Consider the following 12,277-nt stretch of genomic DNA (forward strand, 5'->3'; position numbering starts at 1 on the left):
AATCATTCTGCCTATTTAGCGATTTTCATACTCTCAAATAACTAGCCCTGGTGTGATTCTGTCCTGTACAGCTCTTCTCTGGAATAGTAGTCATTTATCTCCATCCACCTTCTCTCCTACCTAAGCACATGCCACCACCCCATGGAAGGTTCAGTGGACATGGACATGAGCCCCCTGAGGCCCCAGAACCAACAAAGATTATCACTTTAAAGTGGATATTGATGAAAATGAGCACAAATTATCTTTAAGAACAGTCAGGTTAGGGACTCATGCAAAGGACGAATTGCACATTGTTGAAGCAGAGGCAATGAATTACGAAGGCAGTCCAATTAAAGTAACACTGGCAACTTTGAAAATGTCTGTACAAAATCAATGTGCAAAAATCACAAGCATTCCTATACAGCAATAACAGACAAACAGAGAGCCAAATCATGAGTGAACTCCCATTCACAATTGCTACGAAGAGAATAAAATACCTAGGAATTTAATTTACAAGGCATGTGAAGGACCCCTTCAAGGAGAACTACAAACCACTGCTCAACAAAATAAAAGAGGACACAAACAAATGGAAGAACTTTCCATGCTCGTGGATAAGAAGAATCAATATCGTGAAAATGGCCATATTTCCCAAGGTAATTTATACATTCAATGCTATCCCCATCAAGCTATCACTGACTTTCTTCACAGAATTGGAAAAAACTACTTTAAAGTTCATATGGAACCAAAAAAGAGCCCACATAGCCAAGACAATCCTAAGCAAAAAGAACAAAGCTGGAGGCATCATGCTACCTGACTTGAAACTATACGACAAGGCTACAGTAACCAAAACAGGCTGGTACTGGTACCAAAACAGATATATAGACCAATGGAACAGAACAGAGGCCTCAGAAACAACACCATGCATCTACAACCATCTGATCTTTGATAAACCTGACAAAAACAAGCAATGGGGAAAGGATTCCCTATTTAATAAAATGCGCTGGGAAAACTGGCTAGCCATGTGTAGAAAGCTGAAACCGGATCCCTTCGTTACACCATATACAAAAATTAACTCAAGATAGATTAGAGGCTTAAATGTTAGACCTAAAACCATAAAAACCCTGGAAGAAAACCTAGGCAATACCATTCAGGACACAGGCATGGGCAAAGACTTCATGACTAAAACACCAAAAGCAATGGCAACAAAAGCCAAAATAGACAAATGGGATCTAATTAAACTAAAGAGCGTCTGCACAGCAAAAGAAACTATCATCAGAGTGAACAGGCAACCTACCAAATGGGAAAAATCTTTTCTATCTGCCCATCTGACAAAGGGCTAATATCCAGAATCTACAAAGAACTTAAACAAATTTACAAGAAAAAAAAAAACTAACAACCCCATCAAAAAGTGGGAAAGCATATGAACAAACACTTTTCAAAAGAAGACATTTATGCAGCCAACAGACACATGAAAAAATGCTCATCATCACTGGTCATCAGGGAAATGCAAATCAAAACCACATTGAGATACCATCTCATTCCAGTTAGAATGGCAATCATTAAAAAGTCAGGAAACAACAGATGCTGGAGAGGATGTGGAGAAATAGGAATGCTTTTACATGGTTGGTGGGAGTGTAAATTAGTTCAATCATTGTGGAAAACAGTGTGGCGATTCTTCAAGGATTTAGAACTAGAAATACCATTTGACCCAGTGATCCCATTACTGGGTATATACCCAAAGGATTATAAATCATGCTACTATAAAGACACATGCACACATATGTTTATTGCAGCACTATTTACAATAGAAAGACTTGGAACCAACCCAAATGTCCACCAATGATAGACTGGATTAAGAAAATGTGGCACATATACACCATGGAATACTATACAGCCATAAAAAAGGTTGAGTTCATGTCCTTTGCAGGGACATGGATGAAGCTGGAAATGATCATTCTAAGCAAACTATCACAAGGACAGAAAACCAAACACCGCATGTTCTCACTCATAGGTGAGAACTGAACAATGGGAACACTTGGACCCAGGGTGGGGAACATCACACACTGGGGCCTGTCAGGGGTGGGAGACTGGGGGAGGGATAGCATTAGGAAAATACCTAATGTAAATGATGAGTTGATGGGTGTAGCAAACCAACAAACATGGCACATGTATACCTATGTAACAAACCTGTGCATTGTGCACATGTACCCTAGAACTTAAAGTATAATAAAAAAAAAAAAAAGAAAAAGGAAAAAAAAATGAAAATGTCTGTACAGCCAACGATTTCCCTCGGGGGCTTTGAAATTACACCAGCCAGTCTTACAGTTGAAGTGTGGTTCAGGGCCTGTACATATTCATGGACAGCACTTACTATCTGTGGAGGAAGATGCAGAGTCAGAAGACGAACAGGAGGAGGATGTGAAACTCTTAAGTGTAACTGGAAAGTGATCTGCCCCTGGAAGTGGTAACAAGTTTCCACAGAAAAAAGTAAAACTTGCTGCCACTGCTGAAGAAGAAGGATGAGGATGGGGAGGGTGAGCAGGAGGAGGAAGAGGAAGGAGAAAGAGAAGGAGAATAAGAATAAGAAGGAGGAGGCGGAAGAAGAGGAGGAGGGAAGAGGAGGAGGAGGAGATTTTGATGATGAGGAAACTGAAGAAAAAGTGCCAGTGAAGAAATCTATATGAGATGCTCCAGCCAAAAATGCACAAAAATCATTTCCACCGTGGAAAAGACTCAAAACCATGAACACCAAGATCAAAAGGATGAGAATCCTAAAAAAAAAAAAAACAGGAAAAAACTCCTAAAACAGCAAAAGGACCTAGTTCTGTAGAAGACATTAAAGCAAAAATGCAAGCAAACACAGAAAAAGGTAGTTCTCTTCCCAAAGTGGAAGCCAAGTTCATCAGTTATGTGAAGAGTTGCTTCTGGATGACTGACCAGGAGGCTATTCAGATCTCTGGCAGTGGATGAAGTGTCTTTAAGAAAACAGTGTTAACAGTTTGTTAAAAATTTTCCATCTTATTTCATTTCTGTAACAGATATCTGGCTGTCCTTTTTATAATGCACAGTGGGAACTTTCCTTACCATGTTTGATAAATGTTGTCCAGGTCCCATTGCCCAAAATGTGTTGTCCAAAATGTCATTTAGTTTGTAAAAATGGAACTCCACCCTTTCCTTGGTTTTTAGTTTGTATGGAATGTTAACATTCCATACATGCTTAAAGTATGTATGTACTGCATACATAGTAGTACCAATTGTCAGACATGGAAATAGTGGGAAGACAAAAATATACGTGTAAAATAAGCTTAGTATATTAATAAAGTAAAAAGAAAACTAGCCTTTGCTTTCATTGATTTTCTCTATTATTTTTCTGTTTTTTATGCCATTGATTCTGCTCCTATAGTTTATTATTTCCTTTCTTCTGCTTACTTTTGCTTTAATTTGCTCTTCTTTTTCTAGTTTCTTATGGTTGAAGCTTAACTCCTTGGTTTTAGAACCTTCTAGTTTTCTAATATAATACACTTTTAATGCTATTAATTTCCCTTTAAGCATTGCTTATTGGTAACTCACAAATTGTTGTTGTGGGTTTCAATATGTTGTTTTAATTTTCATTTACTTCAAAATATTTTCTAATTTCACTTGTGATTTCTTCTTGTATTGATTCAGGTTATTCAAGTGTGTTGTGTGGTTTCCAAATATTTGGGGATTATCCAGATATCTTTCTGTTATTATTTCTAATTTAATCCCACTGTGGTCAGAAAACATACCCTGAATGACTTAAATCTTTTTAATTTGATTAAGATTTGTTTTATGGCCCAAAGTATGGTCTATCTTGGTAAATGTTCTGTGTGCACTTGAAAAGAATTTGCCTTCTGCTGTTGTGAGATAGGACGTTCTATAAATGTCAATTTGATCATGTTAATTATAGTGTTGTTCAATTATTCTGTATTCGTACTGATTTTCTGTCTATTTGTTCTACCAATTATGAAGAGTAAGGTGTTGAAATCTCCACCTAAATTGTGGTCTGGCTAGTTCTTCTTTCAGTTTAAGATTAGAAACTTCAACCACATTTAGGATTGCTATGTTTTCTTGAGAAAATGATTCCTTTATCATTTTGAAATTACCCTCTTTATTCCTAGTAATATTCCTTGCTCAGAAATATACGTTGTTCCATATGCATACAGCTACTCCACCTTTCTTTGATTAATGCTGGCATGCTATATCTTTTTCCATCCTTTAACTTTTACCCTATCTGTGTCTTCATATTTAATTAGATTTCTTTTAGCCAATGGAAAGTTGGGTCCTGCTTTTTTTTTTTTAATCCAGTCTGACAGAGCCTTTTAATTGACAGAGTTTAGACCATTTACATTTAATGTGGCTATTAACATGATTGAGTTTAAATATATCGTCATGCTATTTGTTTTCTATTTTTCCAATCTGTTCTTTATTCCTTTTTGATCATTTTTAACTTCTTTTTAATTAAGTGTTTTTTATGATTCCTTTTTATCTTCTTTATTGGCTTATTAGCTATATCTCTTTATGTTGTTTCTTTAGGCATTTCATTAGGGCTCGTAATAAACATCTTTACATTAATACAGTCTACCTTCAAGTTCTATTATACCAGTTTATATATAGTATAATAACCTCATGACACTTTTTCCCTTTTGCCCCTTCCTAGCCTTTGTGCTACTATTGTCACAGATTTTACTACCATAATACCTTGTTACAATATTTGCTTTAAACAGTTAATTGTTTTTTAAAGATATTTTTAAAAACAAGAAGTCTTTTGTATTTATGTTCATATTTACCTTTTCTAGTGCTTTTTATTTCTTTGTGCAGATTCAATTTCCATCTGGTATCATTTTCTTTCTGTCTAAAAGCCTTCTGTTAACATTTCCTGTACTGATAGTCAGTTGGTGACAAATTCTTTCAGGTTTTGTGTGTCTGGGAAGGTCTTTATTTCATCTGTTTTTTAATTTTTTTTTCACTTGGTATGGAAGTCTAGTTTGAGAGTTTTTTTTTCTTTCAATGCCTTAAAGGTGCTGCTCCATTGTCTTCTGACTTGCATTGTTTCCAACAAGGAGTTCACTCAATATCACCTTTGTTCTTCTGTGCATAATGTCCTTTGTCTCTGACTGCTTTTGATTATCATGTGCCTTGGTGTAGTTTTTTTCACTTTCTTCTAGTTGGAGCTTATTGAAATTTTGGGTCTGTGGGATGATTATTTTCAGCAAATTTAGATATTTTTCATCCACTATTTCTTTAGATTTTTTTTCTGTTCCTTCCCCCTCCTCTCTTAATTTTTTAGCCATTATTTTTTAAGGTATGTTTCTTTTCTTCCACTCCTTTTGTGACTATAATTATAAATATGATGGGCTATTTTCTATGGTCCCACTACTCACTGATGCTCCGTTAATTCTTTTTAGTCTTTTTTTTTCTTGTTTCATTTTAGATAATTGCTATATCTTCAAGTTTACTAATTGTTGCTGTTTATCCCTCTCATGTATCTTCCGTCTCATATTTTTTTTCAACTCTTAAATGCTTGTCTATTTTATATCTCCCATGACTCTCTTTATCATACTCTTTTTTTTTCCCCCTCTACATACTTGAACATATGCAGTATATTTGCAATAGTTGTTTTAATGTCCTTGTATTAGCTCAGCCTGCTATAACAAAATACCACAGACTGGGTGGCTTAAACAACAGATATTTATTTCTTACCATTCTGTAGGTTGGAAGTCCAAACTCAAGCTGCCAACCAATTCAGTTCCTGGTGAGAGCCCTCTTTTTGGTTTGCACATCACTCCTTCTCACTGTGTTCTCACACGGCACATGCAAAAAGGTAATCTGTATCTCTCTCTTCTTCTTCTTATAAAGTTATTAATCTTATCATAAAGGCCCTACTCTCATAACATCACCTAACACTAATTACCAAATTACCAAAGTGTCCATCTCCAAGTATCATCACATTAGGGGTTAGGACTTCAACATATGGATTTGGTAAAGATGAGGAGGGTCACAATTCAGTCCATAGCAGTCCCTGTCTAGTAATGCTATCATCTGTGTCATTTCTAGGCCTTTTTCTATATACTGTTTTTCTCCTCATTATGGGTCACATTTTCCTGCTTCTTTGAATGCCTGGTAATTTCTTTTTCTTTTTACTTTTTTGGAGACAAGGTCTTGCTGTCACTCAGGCTGGAGTGAAGTGGCACAATCATAGCTCAATGCAACCTCAAACTCCTGGAGTTAAGCAATCCTCCCACCTTAACCTCTTGAGTAGCTGGGACTACAGGTGTGCCGCACTAATCCCAGCTACTTTTTAAATTGTTTTCCAGGGATGGGGGTCTCACTGTGTTGTCCAGACTGGTCATGAATTCCTGGGCTCAAGCAATCTTCCTGCCTCAGCCTCCCAAAATGCTAGGATTACAAGTGTGAGCCACAGCACCCAACCTGAATGACTGGTAATTTTTATTGGATTTCAGAAATATACATGTTACTTTGTTGGTGCCGGAGCTTTTTATTCTTTTAAATATTGCTGAGCTTGAGCTGGGTGCAATAAAGTTACTTGGATACAACCTGTTCCTTCCATGGCTTGCTCTTAAGCTCTGCCAAGTAAGACCAGAAGAACTTTTGGTCAAGGGCAAATTTGGCTCCACCGTGAGACCCACCAGGAGACAATGGTTCCCTGAGAACCAGAGCCTTTCTACTCTGGGTGATGGGGAAACAAACAAACAAACAAACAAACAAACAAAAACTATTGAGCTCCTGGATGACTCCACCCAATTCTTGATTCTCTCCTGCATCTTTCTCTAGCCTCAGGAGTTTCCTCACTGAAAACTCAACAGATCTCCAGAGTCACCTCTCTCTCTCTCCTAACCTCAGTTAGATCTCTTCTAACCAAGATCTGGCCCTGTGAATTCTAGCAGCCTTAGCCTCTCCAACCTCTGAACTCTGTCTCCCCAACTTAGGGTAATTCCTGGGCTCTGTTGTATGTCTAGGAATATAATATGTATTTCCTGTGCCTCAGCCTAGAACTCTCTCCAGGCAGCAAGCTGCAACAATCTCGTTTGTTTGCCTTCTCTGAAAGGTCACTGTCTGTGCTGCTTGTCTAATGTCTGACAACTGTTGTGTCCTATATATTGCCTAGTTATTCTTAGTGTGTTACGCTGAGAGAGTAATTTCAATCCCTTTTACTCAATCATTGCTGAACGCATCTCTCTATAGCTAAAAAGCTTCCACATCTTTTTCATCTGTTCTCTCAAATATCAACTTTAGAGAATCGGTTGAGTATAGCGTGGTGGTTATAAAACAGGCTCTAGAGTCAGACAACCTGGGTTCAAGTAGCAACTTGGCCACTATTATCTCTAGCACCTTACATAAGTTATCTAACCTGAGTCCACCTAATCTACAAAAAAAGAATATTAGAAATATTTCTTACCTACCTCGGGGATATAGTGAGGTTTAACTGAGAAAATACACAGAAAACATTGAACATCACTCCTACCACAGAATAATTACCCAATGGTTGCTAACATAGCCATCATTATGATTTCCTCATGTGCCCACTGAGAAGGATGGCACCCTAGTGTCAGTCTGGCTGATGCAGCACCCCACAGCCACTACCAGTGAAAACTACAGCCTTCACCTGAACTGTCTATACCAGCTGAAGAAATTCATCAAGTTCAATGCCTGACAGGAACATCTCCTCCAGCTGACAAGTTATGTTTGTGTTCCATAATCCCTTCCTTGTCGTTCTTTCAACATGGTTTTCTTCCAGTCAGGATCAAAATGTCACCATTTTACAGATATTCTGGCCTGCTTCCCTGAGAAGGGGCAAAATGTTCACTCTCCAGGTTCATGTCACTACTCCACAGACATTGACTCCATTTTACATTTAGTCTAACAGTAAAATCCTGAACACATCCTTAAAAAGAAACCTAAATTGAAATTATCACAAGATAATAGCACAGCATGTAACTCCAAGCTTTTCTCTACTTGATGTTCTATTGACTTATATTAAAGCTGCTGTTTGCTAGTTTTCCAACCCCTGGGGAAAGATTTTCCATAAATGCAACTGGCTAAATGAGCATTAAAAATAAGTGAAATTTTGTTTCTTTACTGAAAAAAAAAACTATTATTTGTTAGATGTATTTAGACACTGTTTTAGATATGCCATGGGCAGAACTATATTAATCTCAGCGAAACAGAGTCAGTTTTCTTTTTCTAAATTACATACGTGTGAAATGAGTCTTAATAAAGCCACTGATTAAGTTTCTCTTTCCTATGAATGCATAGTCATTCATAGAAAACACAAACACTGGATGTTGTACTTCAGCACAAGTTACAACCCAAAATACAACATTGGGTGTTACAGTTCAGCACAAGTGACATCCTAAACACAAAGCTTAGAGACATTACTTTCACCGCTTACAGAGCACATTCATACACATCTTCTCAATCATTCTTACAACAATCTTGTGAGCTAAGGACTTGCAACATGAAAAGCTAATATCCTGGAAACAAAAGAAGAGAGAGACTAAGATGCCCAACAGCAATCCTTTCTCTACTCCAAAAATAGTTAATTCTGGATGATCTAAATCAATCTCACTTTACAGTTTATGTTTGTGGATACTATGTCTTCTAGCTTTGCTTTATTCGACAATAATAACATGTCATTTTCTCATGAACCTAAATTTAACAGCTCAACATGTTTCTCCACTACCTCATCTCTAACACTAAGTTCTTTTTTCCTAACTTTTTATTCTGAAAAATTTCAAACCTGCAGAACAGCTTCAAAACTAGCATGATGAAGATACCCTTCATCTAGATTCACCAATCACCAACATTTCGGCATATTTGCTTTATATACATACACAAACGGATATATGTGCAGGTATAAAGCAAATATTTGTAATATACTTAATATAACATATACAGTTACATTGAGTAATATACTGAATATAACATATATAACATTTATTTTTATCATAAACAAATATTACCATACATGTTTTAGATAATTTATATGTATAAATGTGAACCATTTGAAAGTTAGTAGCAAGCATCATGACAGTTAAGTCATAAATGCTTCAAAATGAATCTCCCAAAAACAAAAACATTCTCTTACATATGCATAATTATCACACTCAGGAAATTGACCATTGATACAATATCATTATCTATTATATAGTCCATTTTCAAATTTCCCCAAATGGACCAAGAAATGTCCTTGATAGCTATTTCCCTGATCCAGGATGGGATCGAGGATCACATCCTACATTTAGATGTCATATCTCTTCAATCTCCTTTAAACAGCTCCTCAGCCTTTCTGGTCCATAATGACTGATATTTCTTAAGAGGATAACACCTCATTTGGGGATTTATCTAATTGTTTCCTCACGATTCGATTCAGGTGGAACATAGTGGGGAGGAATGCTAAGTGATGGGCAGAGAATAAGTCAATGGGTAAACGATGTCAATTTATTACTCTAGTAATGATGTTAAATTGTTTAAATTTAGCCAGCCACAGTGGCTTACACCTATAATCCCAGCAGTCTGGGAGGCTGAGGCAGGAGGATCCCTTGAGACCAGAATTCGAAACCAGCCTGGGCAATATAGGGAGACCCTGTCTCTACCAAAAATTTAAAAATTAGCCCTGCATGATGGCATGTGCCTATATCCCCAGCTACTCAGGAGGCTGAGATAGGAGGATCACCTAAGCCTAGGAGGTCAAGGCTACAGTGAGCTGTGATAGCACAACTGCACTCCAGCCTGGGCAACAGAGTGAGATTCTGCCTCAAAAAAAAGAAAATTATTTAAATTTGATCACCGATTTAAAGTATTCCCCATCATAAAGGTGCATTTCATCTTTGTAACTAAGTAGTCCAAGGGTTGATCCTTGGAGAATATTCTATTCTTCAACAATCTTTCACTCACTGATTTTAGCACCTGCTGGCCATTCTTACCTAGGTCACTTATTAATTACTAGGGCAGTCATAAAATACCGGTTCTGTCTCCCATCATCCTTCTATATTTATTGGGGATTGGCACTCTTCTAAAGTATTTCATGACAGCAAAAAAAAAAAAAAAAAAAAAAAACCCAGGACCACCTATACAAGAGGGTTAGAGTGAAGAAGTTCCCTGTGGAGAACTAAGCCCTGCAGAGGAAGAACACACGCCCAAGTGAGGACTGAAGTCAGTGCTAAATACACACAGCTCTGCATTGGCTGCTATGAAGATATTAAGATATTTTCCCTATGGTTAATCTGGTTCAAAGGAATTATTCCATTCTATTGTGTAAGCTGTGGATGTTTACCATATTCTTTGTCCCAAGATGATGATGGGACACTGGCACAGGATCTAAAGGAACTACATTTTCAGGCTTCATACGAAAACTTCTGACTTCCTCCCTGGAGTAGAGAGGAGGCATCTGAAAACATCACACTGAGAACATTGGACCTGACTGAAAACCCCAAGAGATCAATTCTAAAGTATGTTTGGCCCTGAAACTTTTTTTCAACAGTATCTACCAAACGCCTTAAAATTATACTCTTTCATTCCTTATCTCAAATGGCTTCAGTTCAAAGAAGGAAATGGTATTTCTTTCCATCCCTTTCTATCTTGCCTATGGAGAGCTACCCTGAGCCCTTAACACTGTATAACTTTATAAGCTTAGGCTAATTGTCAGGGGATTAATCACTTTATTGCCACAGTCATGCCAATCCGTGTGTTTCCAAGGTGTAGTCCCTACGTCTTGAGTTCCATCCTACCAAAAATGTTGGCAAATAAAGTCAAGATAATATTTATTTTAGTTTAATTCAACAATCATAGTATAATCCACGAATACTCTGCCACCCTCAGACATCATTTTTAAGTGCTTAACTTTCTGCCTTTCAAGTTGTCATAGGAAAAGTCCAAATCAATGTACGCCTATCACGTGCAAACTATATTATAGTAGAAATGCCTTATGAAATAATTGTCTTATGAATCACTATAAAGTTAGAAAATCCTAATCTTAGAATGAGTTGTAGAGAGCTAGTCCAATCTCCTACCCAATGCTAAGCTCACATCTTCAGTATCTGAAATAGTGATGCCATCTCCGTTTAAATGCCACCGGGGAAAGACAGCCCATAACACATGACAGTTCACTCCACTAATTGACAATAGCACATTAGACAGCCTGGAGATAGATGTGTTTTGCATGTAAACCCACCAGGATTCCAAAACGCAGTGATAGAAAATGCAAATTTAAAGATGCAAATTCCTTTCAATACTAAGCTTTTCTGAAACTTTGAAAGCAAAGCTCTATCAAAATTTGATATACCAACATTAAGGAAGTTAACAGGTAATGTACAAACAAATACATTTTCAGGCCAAGGAATTTGGGGATTTATCCTGTTGTTGTTGTTGTTGTTGTTGTTGTTGTTTTGAGACAGAGTCTTTCTCTGTCACCCAGGCTGGAGTGCAGTGGCGCGATCTCGGCTCACTGCAACCTCCACCTCCCGGGTTCAAGTGATTCTCCTGCCTCAGCCTGCCAAGTAGCTGGGATTACAGGTGCCCACCGCCATGCCTGGCTAGTTTTTGTATTTTTAATAGAGACAGGGTTTCACCGTGTTGGCCAGGCTGGTCTCAAACTCCTGACTTCAGGTGATCTGCCCACCTCAGCCTCCCAAAGTGCTGGAATTACAGGCATGAGCCACCGCACCCAGCCGAGATCTCTCCCACTGTTCTGTCTTGCCCTGAAACAGATGTATCTCAGTGCCACCAAGTCACAACTCTACCATCTGTGTCTCCCACAGAAGAGACCTGAGAGTGTCACTTCATTTCCTTCTCTCCTCCATACTTGTTTTGCATATTTGGGCTCACTTGATTAAAAATCTCTCTATTCTCTTGATCTACTCACAATCCGGAATAAGTGGCCATGGCGACCGATAAATATAAAGATGTACAGATATGCAGAAATAGTCAATGATTTTGAGCCTGAGTGATTAGAAGAAGGGTACTATAAAAGGCAGAAAATGAGACTTAATCTGGTTGGGAGAGACAGAGTTTGGGTTTGGAGATCTGAAGTTTAGGATGGTGCAAAAATGCTCAGTGTCTGGGTAGGGAATCCAGAAGAGATATCTATTTGGGTCACCAGTAGAGATAGTAGTTGAAAATATGACAGATCAATTTCCTAAGGAAAAGGGAAATGAGAGAAAGAACAGCAGCAAAGACATCCACTTATACCCCCTTCAAGTATTCCCTCTTTGTATATGTCTTTATTTCCTAATTTTCCTCCAGTGAATACTCTCATCTT

The 12,277-nt window shown here is 37.7% G+C and overlaps 1 protein-coding gene across 3 annotated transcripts in view; it reads right to left on the reverse strand.

The window, feature by feature from the left end:
• The window catches only part of NEBL (nebulette), a 518,729-nt gene that overhangs the window by 332,835 nt on the left and 173,617 nt on the right, over positions 1 to 12,277 (reverse strand). The window lies entirely within an intron of this gene.

Source organism: Pongo abelii, chromosome 8 (assembly GCF_028885655.2).
Source record: "Pongo abelii isolate AG06213 chromosome 8, NHGRI_mPonAbe1-v2.0_pri, whole genome shotgun sequence".
Classification (NCBI taxonomy): Eukaryota; Metazoa; Chordata; class Mammalia; order Primates; family Hominidae; genus Pongo; species Pongo abelii.